Below are 17,064 nucleotides of genomic sequence, written 5' to 3'. Positions count from 1 at the left end.
TTGGACTGTCTGACTTTGGTTTACCTATTGCCTTGCAGTGTCTGGCAGCACTGTGTTCCTGTTAGAGCCACCAGCACAAGCACCAGACGATGCTGATCCAGTGAGTACTCCATCAAAGGCATACTGTAGGCCTGGCATGTCTTGTCTACTAGCTTCAATATGAATCCGATTAAATGTGATAGGGTGAAGGCCCCAGTGCAGCAGCAACAGCACATGATGGAGACGATGATGAGGAGGAGACCATCTCTCTGGATTCCAGAAGGCATGAGGTATCATGTTAAGACTGTGAAAGTACTATTTACTCTACAATGGTGAGGAGTCCTCATCAAAATCAAAAAATCTAATTTCTTTTACAGGACCCAGATGCTATACAGTGGGAAAACCAGCCTGGCAACATAGTGCGTATTAATAAAAGGACACCACATCCTGCCAAATTCCAGCTGCGCTAATTGTATTGTGTTCACAGAGCTCACAAGCTATCAGAAAGTTGTATGGCAACCACCTCCGGTGCCAAATAGAACTGGCAGACATAGACATTCAGTACAAGAAGAAAAAGATGGAAAATCTTGCACTGGAGTTCGAAATAAAAAAGAGGACAATTAGGAAACTGGACCTTGAAATAAAAAAACTTGAGAGGGAGGTGAGATATGCCTTCAATGTACACTGTATGCTAACTGTAACACAAATGTATTAATCATTATTTTTCTTTCCTCCCCCAGCTCCAAGAAGATGACACAGCTCAAAATAAAAATTAGGTATATTCTCGTAAAGTCAAGTGAGCCATGACATATGAGCTCTTATTGTGAGCACACAGGACGGTGGCATCTTTCTAAGGTTTTTTTTATTTTCCCAGCAATCAGTACAACCAAGTCATCGTTATAAGGCATCGCCCTCTTTTGCCCACCCCCCCCAGCACCAGGTATGGCCACTAGCCTATATGAAGGCCCAAAATTGTGTGTTCCTTTCTGCTCTGACAATGGCATGCCCATTCGTGCGAGATGTGGTGGATGAAGAAGCACTTGTGCTGAGGAGAGCCTTCAGGTGAGAAAGGGTCTTCAGGGACCGGTTGGACCCACTGGCCTTCCCTGATGACCATCTATATGAAAGATACAGGTTTTCTGCAGATGGCATCAGGTATCTATGCAGACTACTGGGTCCCAGGATTAAGCACCGCACTGCACGGAGCCATGCACTGAGTGTGGAGCAAATGGTTTGTGTGGCCTTGCGCTTTTTTGCTAGTGGAGCCTTCCTGTACTCAGTGGGGGATGCAGAACAGCTGAACAAGGCCACAATTTGCCGCACAATAAGGAGTGTGTGTCTGGCTATCAAAGCATTAGCAGATGTCTTCATCTCCTTCCCTGGCCACAGAAGACTCTGTGACATCAAAGAGGAGTTCTATAGGATTGCAGGTAAGAGGATCTACAAATTACAGGACAACTGTTAACACATAGTAGGATACTCATTACTTTGTGTGACAGGTTTCCCCAATGTCATTGGTGCAGTGGACTGCACACACATAAGGATAAAAGCCCCCTCAGGTGCCCATGAGGCCGATTTTGTGAATAGGAAATCCTTTCACAGCATTAATGTTCAGGTGAACATAACTTTTTGATATTGTCCATTGACGAACACTCTGCATTGCCAGTGATGTGCATTGATTGGTGTAATATTCCTCATCTTATGATTTCAGATGGTCTGCAATGCTGACTGTGTGATCAGCAATGTTGTGGCAAAATGGCCTGGCTCAGTCCATGACTCCAGAATCTTTCGGGCCTCTGAAATCTATCAGTGCCTATCACAAGGTAAGCCACACAACCCCTATTTATAACCATCATGGCTGTGTCAAGAATATCACTGTGTTTATGAGGTAGTAATGATGAGATTTTGTGTTGACAGGTGAATTCTCTGGTGTGTTGCTGGGAGACAGGGGGTATGGCTGCCAGCCTTTTCTCCTGACACCTTTCACAGACCCCCAGGAAGCACAGCAGGCCTACAACCATGCCCATGCCAGGACCAGGGCCAGAGTTGAAATGACCTTTGGCCTCCTGAAGGCACGCTTTCACTGCCTTCACAAATTAAGGGTCAGCCCTGTTAGGGCATGTGATATTACTGTGGCTTGTGCTGTCCTTCACAATGTGGCCTGCCTGAGGAAGGAGAGGGCCCCCAGAGTGCCACCAGCCATGGACTGGGACAATCCGGCAATCTTCCCTGATGACGACAGTGGTCGGCTGCTGAGGGACCAATATGTGTTGAATTATTTTAGTTAGTATGTGTGCTTTCAATTTTGGTTAAATATGTCCTGCGGTGGCAGAGGAATTTGGTTTTTTTTGGGTTCGTTTTTTGACGAATTTGGCCTCTTATGATGTTTGTGCGGTATACTGTGTGTAATACAAGGCTGCAGGGAGGCTACTGCATCCATTCATTTGTCTGTTCAGTTGATGTGTATGGATTTGTCCTGCATTTATTTTAATGTGCAGACATGCAGGGTGTGTTATACACATTCAAAGGTCTGTATATGTATCATTTTGTATAATATGCTTAGATTCTGTGCTTTCCATCTTGTAGAGTCACTGTGACTTCAGTTTTGAAAGGAGCTGATGGTTTACCTGCTTTGTTTTGTCCTTATTCAATAAAGGAACATAATGTTACACATTGTGTTTTTATATTCATATGGAATGTGTATTTGTTTATATGACAGAGTACTAGGGCCACACTGAAGAAAAAGGATAAAGTCATAAATTTATGAGGCTGGTTCTTTCGGCAGAAAAGCTACATATTGTTTTTACAGTTTTGATACTTATGACAATGTGATACTTAATATTCTGGCACATCAGCATGTCTTTGTTTATGAAACCATACTGAAGTACAATTTCACGAAATGCCCCACATCTGTCATTTTAACAACTGTCCTCCTTTAAAACAACTGCTTACAATATTATGACTTGTGTTTTTTTCCCCTCTGTGGCCCTAATATTCTAGCATTTTATATATAGCCTTATAGTCTATGGGAAACTGTAAATTATCTAATGATAGCAACATCATCTAAAAATCATTTTTTATCCAAAATCATTGAAATTAATGATCACAAACGTTTAAATAACAGTGGGTCTAGTTATATGTGATAACAATGTATAGTGAGCAGTGAAATAACTATTGGTTTCCATTTGTGGTGACTGCTGACTGACATTAGGGATGAGATTAAATAGATCCTGGAATTTAGCCTGGTCTGGAGCAGGCTAGCTCCACAGAATAAATCTCCATGGTAATTTATACCATAACATATCCTCCTGCCCCCTATCCATCTTTAGTGCAACCGGATTACGGATCAATTGAGCCAGGATCACCAAGATATCCTGGCTTAATCCCTTATCCTAGTTTTGTGCAACAGGCCCCAGGTTGTAATGCAACAAAATAGGAAAAATGCCAAGGTACCGTTTATATTTGGGTGCAGGTGCACCACAAGTCAAGTCAAGCACTGAGTACTACTAGTATTTTAACTAGGCAAGTCAGTTAATAACAAATTCTAATTTACAATGACGGCCTACCCTGGGCCAATTGTGCACCACCCTATGAGACTCCCAATCACTGCCAGACGTGATACAGCCTGGACTCAAACCAGGGACTGGAGTGACACCTCTTGCACTGCGATGCAGTGCCTTAGACCACTTCACCACTCAGGAGCCCAAATATGAAACCATCGCTTTAAGCTTAAAAGGCCTCAGGCAAAGAGACACAGGAAACCGACAAAGGTGCAGCAGACAATGTGAGAAGGTTATATGCCTGTACCACATACACACTCACAAACACACACACTATAGGGACCACATGCTACAACATCCTCAACACACACATCTAGATCAGACCATATATAGAAATGTATCTATATGGATACGTTGTAGACGCTACAAACTTATCTCTGTCACACAAAGGCTATAGCAGAGCACAACCTACACCCCTGTGGCCAAACTCACACATACACACCATGTCTGTGGGTGTACAACTGTGCCAAATTGATGATTGGAGACATAGGCATAATTACTCTGATAATGTAGCAATTACTCAGAATAGAATTGATAGCAAGGATATCAGCTCCTGTGCCAGATTAAACAGGGTTCAGGTGATTACAGATGACTGGAATGATAAGAAACTGTAGCAGACATGTATGCAAATAACACATTTGTAGGTATTGATATTGTTTCATATCTAGATAGAGCTTGTCATCCCCTTTGATTTCAGCTGTGTCTGACTGTGTCAGTGTGTCAGGTTAGCGGCTGGCTGTGTAGTGTGCTGTGGTGACCCCATTTCTTCCACCAAACAGAAAAATTGAGAGATGAGGTAGGAAAGAGTGGTTTTACGAGAGACCTATTCAAAGTCATATCTTCAGTGCAAATGGCAAAACTCTGGTTTTAATATAGATTCAGTATTATTTTTCTCAGAAAAAATCAGTTGGTGTGTACACCAATTTGAAAACACTAAGAATATATTAAATAACCTTTTAAACTCGGTCAAATTCAGTCCTAATATTTGTGATGTCATTGATACGGTTTGTTTGCTGCTCAAGCACCACAGTGAACTATAATCACAGCTCATGTGTTTTGTGGTACCAGTTCCTGGAACAACAACATCTATAAAATAGTTTCCTTTTGACTATGTTTCAGTTCCTGTACCATGTGGAAGTAGTGCACTCAGTCAAACGTGTTACCTTTTTGAAACAATTGCCTTTTTGATATGTTTTGAGAACCTAATATCACGGTTTTCGGGGAAACTAAAAAGGTAGACGACAGGCAGGCAGGCGGCAGTGGAAAGAAAGGGGGAGGAAGTGCAAGTTTAGGGTTTTAAGCGGCACAGTGGTTCAGAGTGAACTAAAGGGGGAGAGAGAGAGGTTCCCTTATGACACATCTTTGACATGAAGTAATAATAATAATTTTCATTGTTTTTCACAACACTCAGTCACTTTACATACACAAGAAAATCAGCAGGATAAAAAGCAATACAATCACACAAAATACGTCAGTATATAAAAGTAGACAAACCATTGAGAACACTAACCATGATGACAGACTAACCAGGGAGAACACTAAACATGATGACAGACTAACCATTAAGAACACTAACCATGATGACAGACTAACCAGGGAGAACACTAAACATGATGACAGACTAACCATTAAGAACACTAACCATGATGACAGACTAACCAGGGAGAACACTAAACATGATGACAGACTAACCATTAAGAACACTAAACATGATGACAGACTAACCAGGGAGAACACTAACCATGATGACAGACTAACCATTGAGAACACTAACCATGATGACAGACTAACCAGGGAGAACACTAAACATGATGACAGACTAACCATTAAGAACACTAACCATGATGACAGACTAACCAGGGAGAACACTAACCATGATGACAGACTAACCATTGAGAACACTAACCATGATGACAGACTAACCAGGGAGAACACTAAACATGATGACAGACTAACCATTAAGAACACTAAACATGATGACAGACTAACCATTAAGAACACTAAACATGATGACAGACTAACCAGGGAGAACACTAAACATGATGACAGACTAACCATGGAGAACACTAAACATGATGACAGACTAACCATGGAGAACACTAAACCTGATGACAGACTAACCATGGAGAACACTAAACATGATGACAGATTAACCATGGAGAACACTAAACATGATGACAGACTAACCATTAAGAACACTAACCATGATGACAGACTAACCAGGGAGAACACTAAACCTGATGACAGACTAACCAGGGAGAACACTAAACATGATGACAGACTAACCATTGAGATGACTAACCATGATGACAGACTAACCAGGGAGAACACTAAACATGATGACAGACTAACCATGGAGAACACTAAACCTGATGACAGACTAACCATGGAGAACATTAAACATGATGACAGACTAACCATGGAGAACACTAAACCTGATGACAGACTAACCATGGAGAACACTAACCATGATGACAGATTAACCATGGAGAACACTAAACATGATGACAGACTAACCATTAAGAACACTAACCATGATGACAGACTAACCATGGAGAACACTAAACATGATGACAGACTAACCATGGAGAACACTAAACATGATGACAGACTAACCAGTGAGAACACTATACATGATGACAGACTAACCATGGAGAACACTAAACCTGATGACAGATTAACCATGGAGAACACTAAACATGATGACAGACTAACCATTAAGAACACTAACCATGATGACAGACTAACCATTAAGAACACTAACCATGATGACAGACTAACCATGGAGAACACTAAACATGATGACAGACTAACCATGGAGAACACTAAACATGATGACAGACTAACCATTGAGAACACTAACCATGATGACAGACTAACCAGGGAGAACACTAAACATGATGACAGACTAACCATTAAGAACACTAACCATGATGACAGACTAACCAGGGAGAACACTAAACATGATGACAGACTAACCATTAAGAACACTAAACATGATGACAGACTAACCAGGGAGAACACTAACCATGATGACAGACTAACCATTGAGAACACTAACCATGATGACAGACTAACCAGGGAGAACACTAAACATGATGACAGACTAACCATTAAGAACACTAACCATGATGACAGACTAACCAGGGAGAACACTAACCATGATGACAGACTAACCATTGAGAACACTAACCATGATGACAGACTAACCAGGGAGAACACTAAACATGATGACAGACTAACCATTAAGAACACTAAACATGATGACAGACTAACCATTAAGAACACTAAACATGATGACAGACTAACCAGGGAGAACACTAAACATGATGACAGACTAACCATGGAGAACACTAAACATGATGACAGACTAACCATGGAGAACACTAAACCTGATGACAGACTAACCATGGAGAACACTAAACATGATGACAGATTAACCATGGAGAACACTAAACATGATGACAGACTAACCATTAAGAACACTAACCATGATGACAGACTAACCAGGGAGAACACTAAACATGATGACAGACTAACCATTGAGATGACTAACCATGATGACAGACTAACCAGGGAGAACACTAAACATGATGACAGACTAACCATGGAGAACACTAAACCTGATGACAGACTAACCATGGAGAACATTAAACATGATGACAGACTAACCATGGAGAACACTAAACCTGATGACAGACTAACCATGGAGAACACTAACCATGATGACAGGTTAACCATGGAGAACACTAAACATGATGACAGACTAACCATTAAGAACACTAACCATGATGACAGACTAACCATGGAGAACACTAAACATGATGACAGACTAACCATGGAGAACACTAAACATGATGACAGACTAACCAGTGAGAACACTATACATGATGACAGACTAACCATGGAGAACACTAAACCTGATGACAGATTAACCATGGAGAACACTAAACATGATGACAGACTAACCATTAAGAACACTAACCATGATGACAGACTAACCATGGAGAACACTAAACCTGATGACAGACTAACCATGGAGAACACTAAACATGATGACAGACTAACCATGGAGAACACTAAACATGATGACAGACTAACCATTAAGAACACTAACCATGATGACAGACTAACCATGGAGAACACTAAACATGATGACAGACTAACCATGGAGAACACTAAACATGATGACAGACTAACCAGTGAGAACACTATACATGATGACAGACTAACCATGGAGAACACTAAACCTGATGACAGATTAACCATGGAGAACACTAAACATGATGACAGACTAACCATTAAGAACACTAACCATGATGACAGACTAACCATGGAGAACACTAAACCTGATGACAGACTAACCATGGAGAACACTAAACATGATGACAGACTAACCATGGAGAACACTAAACATGATGACAGACTAACCATTGAGAACACTAAACATGATGACAGACTAACCACGGAGAACACTAAACATGACGACAGACTAACCAGGGAGAACACTAAACATGATGACAGACTAAATTGGACTGAACAACAACAGGGAAACGTATCAACTGTGTGTTGATCCAGAGGAAAGAGAGAAGGCTGCGCGTAACCCACTTTGGGGAGTCAACTCTTAATCTCCTGATTGATGGCAGAATTGCTGGGTGAGTCTAGACCAATATCCTTTTAAAAGAACCAAATCAGATTAAAATAATGCATGCCATGAGTGATATGTATCTGTTATATACAAGGGTTCAAGTCCTTTTTTTTTATTACAGAGTTTAGTTCTTTGTTTGCTCGGTTAGGGGTTCAAGTCCTCTTAGGGGTTCGAGTCCACTATTAAAGGGTTTTAGGCCTCTGTTTTTGTTAAACCTTCTTGTTGCATAGAAGTGAGTTGCTAGTTGAGTAGCAATTTTTACACGTGCGGTAAATGTAAGCCTTTAAAGCGTTCAACAATCTTTGACGTGAACATAAGTTTTATGGGTAACAAGGCCCTACATAAACAATTTGTGTTCTAGAGGATAATAGAGGTTTGAGTCCACAAAGGGGGTTACATAAATATATATGTATATTGGGGTTAAATAAATATATAAACATAGAGATATATATTATACAACTTTTGACTTTAATGTAATGTCATTGTTAAGTGAAAAAAACACGGAACAGCTCTTCCGCATGTGAACATGAAACAGATTTTAAACTCACTGTCCAGTGATATAAAGAACCATTGCAAAGTAGAGGAGGAGACATGGGGGTGAAAAAGTCAGATGTGACCCCCACCTGTAGCCTCTCTGTTCCCTCTATCTATCCTCGCGTTGAGTTGTGCAGCACAGATCTGGTCAGTACTGCCTGGCCTTTAGTCAATGGATACTGACAGCAGTGAAAAACGATGTCTTAGGCAAAACAGAACAAAGGCTGTAAAAGGTAGTAAAGATAAACCTCTAGTGACAGTAATCACACATAGTGGGGCAAAAAAGTATTTAGTCAGCCACCAATTGTGCAAGTTCTCCCACTTAAAAAGATGAGAGAGGCCTGTACACTTCAACTATGACAGACAAAATGAGGGGAAAAAATCCAGAAAATCACATTGTAGGATTTTTTATGAATTTATTTGCAAATTATGGTGGAAAATAAGTATTTGGTCAATAACAAAAGTTTATCTCAATACTTTGTTATATACCTTTGTTGGCAATGACAGAGGTCAAACATTTTCTGTAAGTCTTCACAAGGTTTTCAAACACTGTTGCTGGTATTTTGGCCCATTCCTCCATGCAGATCTCCTCTAGAGCAGTGATGTTTTGGGGCTGTTGCTGGGCAACACGGACTTTCAACTCCCTACAACGATTTTCTATGGGGTTGAGATCTGGAGACTGGCTAGGCCACTCCAGGACCTTGAAATGCTTCTTACGAAGCCACTCCTTCGTTGCCCGGGCGGTGTGTTTGGGATCATTGTCATGCTGAAAGACCCAGCCACGTTTCATCTTCAATGCCCTTGCTGATGGAAGGAGGTTTTCACACAAAATCTCACGATACATGGCCCCATTAATTATTTCCTTTACACGGATCAGTCGTCCTGGTCCCTTTGCAGAAAAACAGCCCCAAAGCATGATGTTTCCACCCCCATGCTTCACAGTAGGTATGGTGTTCTTTGGATGCAACTCAGCATTCTTTGTCCTCCAAACACGACGAGTTGAGTTTTTACCAAAAAGTTATATTTTGGTTTCATCTGACCATATGACATTCTCCCAATCTTCTTCTGGATCATCCAAATGCTCTCTAGCAAACTTCAGACGGGCCTGGACATGTACTGGCTTAAGCAGGGGGACACGTCTGGACCTGCAGGATTTGAGTCCCTGGCGGCGTAGTGTGTTACTGATGGTAGGCTTTGTTACTTTGGTCCCAGTTCTCTGCAGGTCATTCACTAGGTCCCCGCGTGTGGTTCTGGGATTTTTGCTCACCGTTCTTGTGATCATTTTGAGCCCACGGGGTGAGATCTTGCGTGGAGCCTCAGATCGAGGGAGATTATCAGTGGTCTTGTATGTCTTCCATTTCCTAATAATTGCTCCCACAGTTGATTTCTTCAAACCAAGCTGCTTACCTATTGCAGATTCACTCTTCCCAGCCTGGTGCAGGTCTACAATTTTGTTTCTGGTGTCCTTTGACAGCTCTTTGGTTTTGGCCGTAGTGGGGTTTGGAGTGTGACTGTTTGAGGTTGTGGACAGGTGTCTTTTATACTGATAACAAGTTCAAACAGGTGCCATTAATACAGGTAATGAGTGGAGGACAGAGGAGCCTCTTAAAGAAGAAGTTACAGGTCTGTGAGAGCCAGAAATCTTTATTGTTTGTAGGTGACCAAATACTTATTTTCCACCATAATTTGCAAATAAATAAATTAAAAATCCTACATTGTGATTTTCTGGATTTTTTTTCTCATTTTGTCTGTCATAGTTGAAGTGTACCTATGATGAAAATTACAGGCCTCTCTCATCTTTTTAAGTGGGAGAACTTGCACAATTGGTGGCTGACTAAATACTTTTTTGCCCCACTGTACATCAGCATCTCCAAAGCAGTTTGATGAATGGTCAAAAACTTTTAAGCATCCACGAGACGTGGGTATCAGAGTTGTGCAGGATCAGAGAGAAACCAACAACATTATTCGTTCAGCAAAAAAGGAGCCTGGTGTATGTCATTACTGCGGGATTTCTGTTCACTGGTAATGAGTATGTTGGAAAAGAAAATGTGATTTTATGAGAAGTGGCCAGGAGAAGTAGGGTACGTCTAAGGGAAAATGGAATCAAGACAACAGCCCCAATGACACAATGCTAATGCAGAAATTTAAGAAGCTCTCTCCGGCTCAGCAGCAGAGTTTTCTAGATGCTGTGGAGGTAAACTAACAGGCCGTACAGAAACAATTTGTGTTCTAGAAGATAATAGAGGTTTGAGTCCTCAAAAGGACAGTTGAAGTCGGAAGTTTACATACACTTAGGTTGAAGTCATTAAAACTCGTTTTTCAACCACTCCACACAATTAGGACATCTACTTTGTGCATGACACAAGTAATTTTTCCAACAATTGTTTACTTATTTCACTTATTATTCATCCCAATTCCAGTGCTTCAGAAGTTTACATACACTAAGTTGACTGTGCCTTTAACAGCTTGGAAAATTCCAGAAAATTATATCATGGCTTTAGAAGCTTCTAATAGGCTAATTGATATAATTTGAGTCAATTGGAGGTGTACCTGTGGATGTATTTCAAGGCCTACCTTCAAACTCAGTGCCAGTTTGATTCACATCATGGGATGTCAAAAGAAATCAGTCAAGACCTCAGAAAAAATTGTAGACCTCCACAAGTCTGGTTCATCCTTGGGAGCAATTTCCAAATGCCTGAAGGTACCACGTTCATCTGTACAAACAATAGAACGAAAGTATAAACACCATGGGACCACGCAGCCGTCATACCGCTCAGGAAGGAGACGCGTTTGGTCACCTAGAGATTAACGTACTTTGGTGCGAAAAGTGCAAATCAATCCCAGAACAACAGCAAAGGACCAGATGCTGGAGAAAACAGGTACAAAATGATCTATATCCACAGTAAAAATGAGTCCTATATCGACATATCCTGAAAGGCAGCTCAACAAGGAAGAAGCCACTGCTCCAAAACCGCCATAAAAAAGACAGACTACGGTTTGCAACTGCACATGGGGAAAATATCTTACTTTTTGGAGAAGTGTTCTCTGGTCGGATGAAACAAAAATAGAACTGTTTGGCCATGATGACCATTGTTTTGTTTGGAGGGAAAAGGGGGAGGCTTGCAAGCCGAAGAACACCATCCCAACCGTGAAGCACGGGGGTGGCAGCATCATGTTGTAGGGGTGCTTTGCTGCAGGAGGGACTGGTGCACTTCACAAAATAGATGGCTTCATGAGGAAGGAAAAATATGTGGATACATTGAAGCAACATCTCAAGACATCAGTCAGGAAGTTAGAGCTTGGTCGCAAATGGATCTTCCAAATGGACAATGATCCCAAACATACTTCCAAAGTTGTGGCAAAATGACTTAAGGACAGCAAAGTCAAGGTATTGGAGTGGCCATAACAAAGCCCTGACCTCAATCCTATAAAAAATTTGTGGGCAGAACTGAAAAAGTGCGAGCAAGGCCTACAAACCTGACTCAGTTACACCAGCTCTTGACAATAGGATGTTGGGGAATAATCAGAATTAGTTGGGAATATAGGTAAGATGTTTTATATTCATCATATGTTTGTAAGTTACTTCTCATCAGAATGTGTTTGTATAATACTGTGGCGGCGTTGCAGTATCTGTTCTATGTCAAGACTAATTTGCTTGGGCCGGGGAGAGGTCAAGCGTGTATCTTTTGGCTCCACAATGTCTGTGTGCCAGTCAGTGTGACTCTGTGATCTTGTCAAGATAGGATGGATTTGATATATGCCTGTTGATATGGAGGATTGGTTTATGGTTCTGAGTTTGAGAAAATAACATAGTTTAGGAGACAAAGCTGAACGATAAATTATGCCTATGCTGTCTGGATATGTGTGTCTCTGCTATAAAGGATCTCAGTTGCAATGTGTAAGGGACTCTCAGAGAATTCATTGATAGACACTGAATTGATCTGAGAGTCACAGGGTTGTGATAGAGCTCATATAATTAAAGATGGACTTTTGTGATAACTAACTCTGACTTGTGTGTGGTTTGCTCTCATGATTTGGTAAATAGAGGAAATTTCCACGACAAGGACTATTGAATATTATTGTCTTGCAGACAAGTGAAAGATGTTTGAAATTATTTTCCTTGTGAGCTTCCTCCAAATACAGTATGTGGGTGGTGTTTCCATTTCTAACACAGAGATGAATCAGAAGGATGAGGGACACTCGGGCGTCAATACGTTTCTAGCTCTCTCGCTACACTATGCCACAGTAGTCGTAGTCAATCAAAGTAGTTGTTGGGTTTGTACGCATGCTCCATTTACATCAAGGCCAGGTATTCCATTAAGGGCTATTCCTCTTAACCAGAGTGAAATGTTGGTTATATGGAGAGATAATAATTGGTATAAGGTGATTATTGGTACTAATTGGGGTGAGAATGTTGAGTATCAACATGCAAGAGTACCTAGATCTGCAGATAGGTGCTGAAGGAGGTCTGATACTCCTGGATGTGTGTCCATTCAACAGCATGTGGATGAGTTGGGGGTGTAAATGACATTACCTAGTTATTACAGAAAAACAGAAAAACCCTGGGATTACAGAAAAACCCTGGGATGTCCAAACTTTTAACTGGTACTATATATATATACACATATATAGACAAAATTAATTACTTTAAAAAAATGGCATTTCTTATGGGGGGTGGCAGCACCCACAGCACCCCAACATCTCGTTGCTATGAGTGTAGGGGTGCATGAGGTCCGTAAGGTATGTGGTCGCCAGTCCATTGAGTGCTTTATAGGTGAGCATGAGCAATTTGAAGATGATCCTGTATTGAACTGGGAGCCAGTGGATTTTGATGAGAGTGGGGGTGATGTGGTCCCAAGGTCTGGTGTGTGTGATGACTCGTGCGTAGGCCAGGTACCAAAACAAAGGCATGAATGAGAGTTTCTGCAGTGGGGTCAGTGAGATAGGTTCTGAGTCCTGAGATGTTTTTGAGATGGAAGAAGGCTGACTTGGTGATATTCCCGGATGTGGGGTGAAATGAAAGAGTTGGGTCAAATGTCACCCCAAGATTCCTGACTTTGGAGTTGGAGTGGATAGTGCAGCCGTCGACTGTCATGTTGAGTTGAATACTCTGACCCACTAAAATCTTTTCAGTCAAAGAATCGAGGGCAGGGGTAGGCAACCTTGTTCCTGGAGTGCCACAGGTACTGCAGCATTTTGTCCCAACTAGGCACCACACCTGACCAACTGAGCTCATTGATCAGTTCAGTGATTGCCTAAATTCAACATACCTGGTTTTCCAGGTTGGGTAAATCAAAAACATGAAGTGCCTGCAGCAGTCCGGGACCAGGGTTTCCTACCCTTGGTTGTCTATCCCTGGTCTAGGGTCACATCTATCCACCGCTCATCCTCTTACACTCACTGAGACACAGGAAGTCAGACCCCACGGAACCATGTTTTGTTCAAGTCCTGGGTGGGATTGTTTGCAGTAACAGTAAAAAACAAAGACTCTGAACAATAGTGTTGAGGGAGTCGCACAATAAATTTGAGGTTTTGGTACCGCTTAGTTTTTCACTGTTAGCATGTAGGCGTTTTGTCTGGAGTCTGTAACGTGTTTTCTACTTTAGGGGGTCTCCTGTTTATCATGTCCTTGAAACTGTCTCTGTTAGGAGCCTACAAAAAACTGTTAGGAGCCTACAATAATGTCCTGCCATTGCTGTCACGTAAACTCCCTCTCTGGCCTCTAGGTCATCAGGCTGCTGATCCTGCACACCTGTCACCATCATCTTGCGCACCTGCGCCTCATCACACTCACCTGGACTCCATCACCTCCTTGATTATCTTCCCTATATCTGTCACTCCCCTTGGTTTGCCTTGGGTCCGGAAACTGCTACAGGGAACTCCCCTTGCGCCCGGGAACTCCCCTTGGGTCCGGGAACTGCTACAGGTTCTCATGCCTCAACCAGATCGTCGGGCTTCCCCCCCTTCAGCCGGCTCGTCAGGTTCCTGCACCACAGCTGAATCGACAGGCTCCCACGCCTCAGCTGGCATGACCACAGCTCAACCGGTCTGACAGGTTCCTGAGCATCAGCAGGGATGACCAGTCTTCTCCTGATCCCCGGGTTCGTCCCCTTTGACGGTGTCCTGCGGCTGAAGCCGCCCGTCAGGGAGGGGGTACTGTCATGTATACTCCCTCTCCGACCTCTAGGTCATCACCTGGACTCCATCACCTCCTTGATTATCTTTATCTGTCACTCCCCTTGGTTCTGTTATTGACTATGTGTTCATGTCGGTGTGTTTGTTTCGTGTTTATTCTATTTATTAAAACACTCACTCCCTGAACTTGATTCCCGACTCTCAGCACACTCGTTACAATTTCAATGCTTTTTTGTTGATAATATATTGTTTGATACAGTATTTTTATGAATGCAGTATATGTCGATGTTCTGAAGTTCTTGTAAATTATCCCGTAAAATATTGACTGTCTTCCTCTTTTTCTCTTCATTCCTCTCAGATGCATCTCTTCTGGTGGATCACCCACATCTTTCTATCCCTCCCTTCTCTCCTCTCTTGTCCAATCCTTCACGTGCGACAATGAGACACAGTATGCTTGGTAAGCCAATGGTGCTGCAACAAATGTCCACCAGGTAAGCCATTTTGAATAAGACGTGTGTGTGTGTGTGTGTAAAATGTACTGTATTGTCCTATGCAGGCCAGCGTATGGTGGGACGCTGCATTGGTCAGAACAGCCCTAACAAGAGTGCTGAATAGTCTGAATGTAATTGATAGCAAGGATATCAACACCTGTGCCAGATTTAACTGGGTTGAGATGTTTAGAGGACATAAAATGTTTTGTGATTCAGTATTATTCTCTCTCAAAAAAAGTTACCCGCTGGGCACAGACGTCAGTTCAACGTCTAGTTTTGATTTACATTTGGTTGGGCTTTCAACTAACGTGAAATCAACCAAAAATGTCAACCTGTCATTGGATTTAGGTTAAAAGTTCAACATCATGACATTACATTTTTTACTTGAAATTATGTTTTGCCTTCTGTGGTTTCAAAAAGCCAGTGTAGTCTGCCTGTAGAGTTGTGATACTTATTTACTACCATCATCAAGTAGTCACAACTCTGCCTGATTACTGTTGAAAAGACTGTTTAGTAAAGCTGTAGTGTTTTGGCTAGTTATGAACTACCAACATAAAGTAAAAATCTCTACCTGATTCCAACTGGAGACGCTACTGTTTTCCTAATGAACACTAAACAACTCTACTTATGTATCTTGAGTAGTGCATAAATTACACATTCACTACACAATCCCTGCAAGTCTCTAAATAGTCGCAAATGTACAAATAGGTTTTGTGTAGTAATTCAGTAGTACTTTTTTATGAGGATATATTTAACTGTCAATCAGCCCAGAACAATAACAATGTGAAACACCGTACGTTGCTACACAGTAACAAAGAGGAAACATTATTTTGGGAAAAACGCTGTTTCCCTTCACAATTACTCATCACGTGCTTCGTTCATATTTTCAACTGTCTACATGTGTCTTTGTTAAAAAAACACATCTTGAATGGGTGAGGGGTAGTGAGAGTGGAAGTGGGCTGCCTGGCAACTGTACTTCACCTTTCAAATGGCAGACCAAATGGCACATTACTTCCTGTTTACGCTAATAACTCATAATATATCAATCAGGCTGTTTGACCACAAATGTTTAGAATTCATTGATATCCAATTTCGTGAGTGCATCTGTGCATCTGTGTGTGTGTGTGTGGTTGGTGGTTGGTGTTGGGTGTCTTTGCATGTGAACAGTGCTGAGAAGAGCAGAGTTTAGGGTCCATTATAGAAATATATAGAGGACTCATTGTGTATATATAACCTGTTTTAGCATAAACATGGCCATTGAGGGCTTCCACTATGCGCTGGCCATGCTGTCACAGATGCTATAATGGCACAGATATAAAGATGAGATCTCTTTGTGTTCCACATGCAGCTTGTTCTATCGATAGCCCACCTCACATACCACAGCTGCACCGGACGCTGCAAAGGTGTGAAAAAAACACTGCAACTACACCATGTGCACAGACCAGACAAGAAGAACAGAGACCGACACTGAAACAAACCAGATGTGTGTGTGTGTGTGTGTGTGTGTGTGTGTGTGTGTGTGTGTGTGTGTGTGTGTGTGCGTGTGTGCGCGCGAGAGAGAAAGGTGATGTGGTTTGATGGCTTCGGTGGGGATTACAACATGAAAGAAAGTAGCAGAAAAAGGATGTAAAGAGGGTTAGAAAGTAAGATAAGATTTTTTTTCATCAAAAGTTTGAAATCTAGATAAAGAACATTTGGTTCATTCATAATGAAAACC

Source organism: Oncorhynchus clarkii, chromosome 2 (assembly GCF_045791955.1).
Source record: "Oncorhynchus clarkii lewisi isolate Uvic-CL-2024 chromosome 2, UVic_Ocla_1.0, whole genome shotgun sequence".
In the NCBI taxonomy this organism is placed as follows: domain Eukaryota; kingdom Metazoa; phylum Chordata; class Actinopteri; order Salmoniformes; family Salmonidae; genus Oncorhynchus; species Oncorhynchus clarkii.
Note: the sequence above shows the minus strand (reverse complement) of the source record.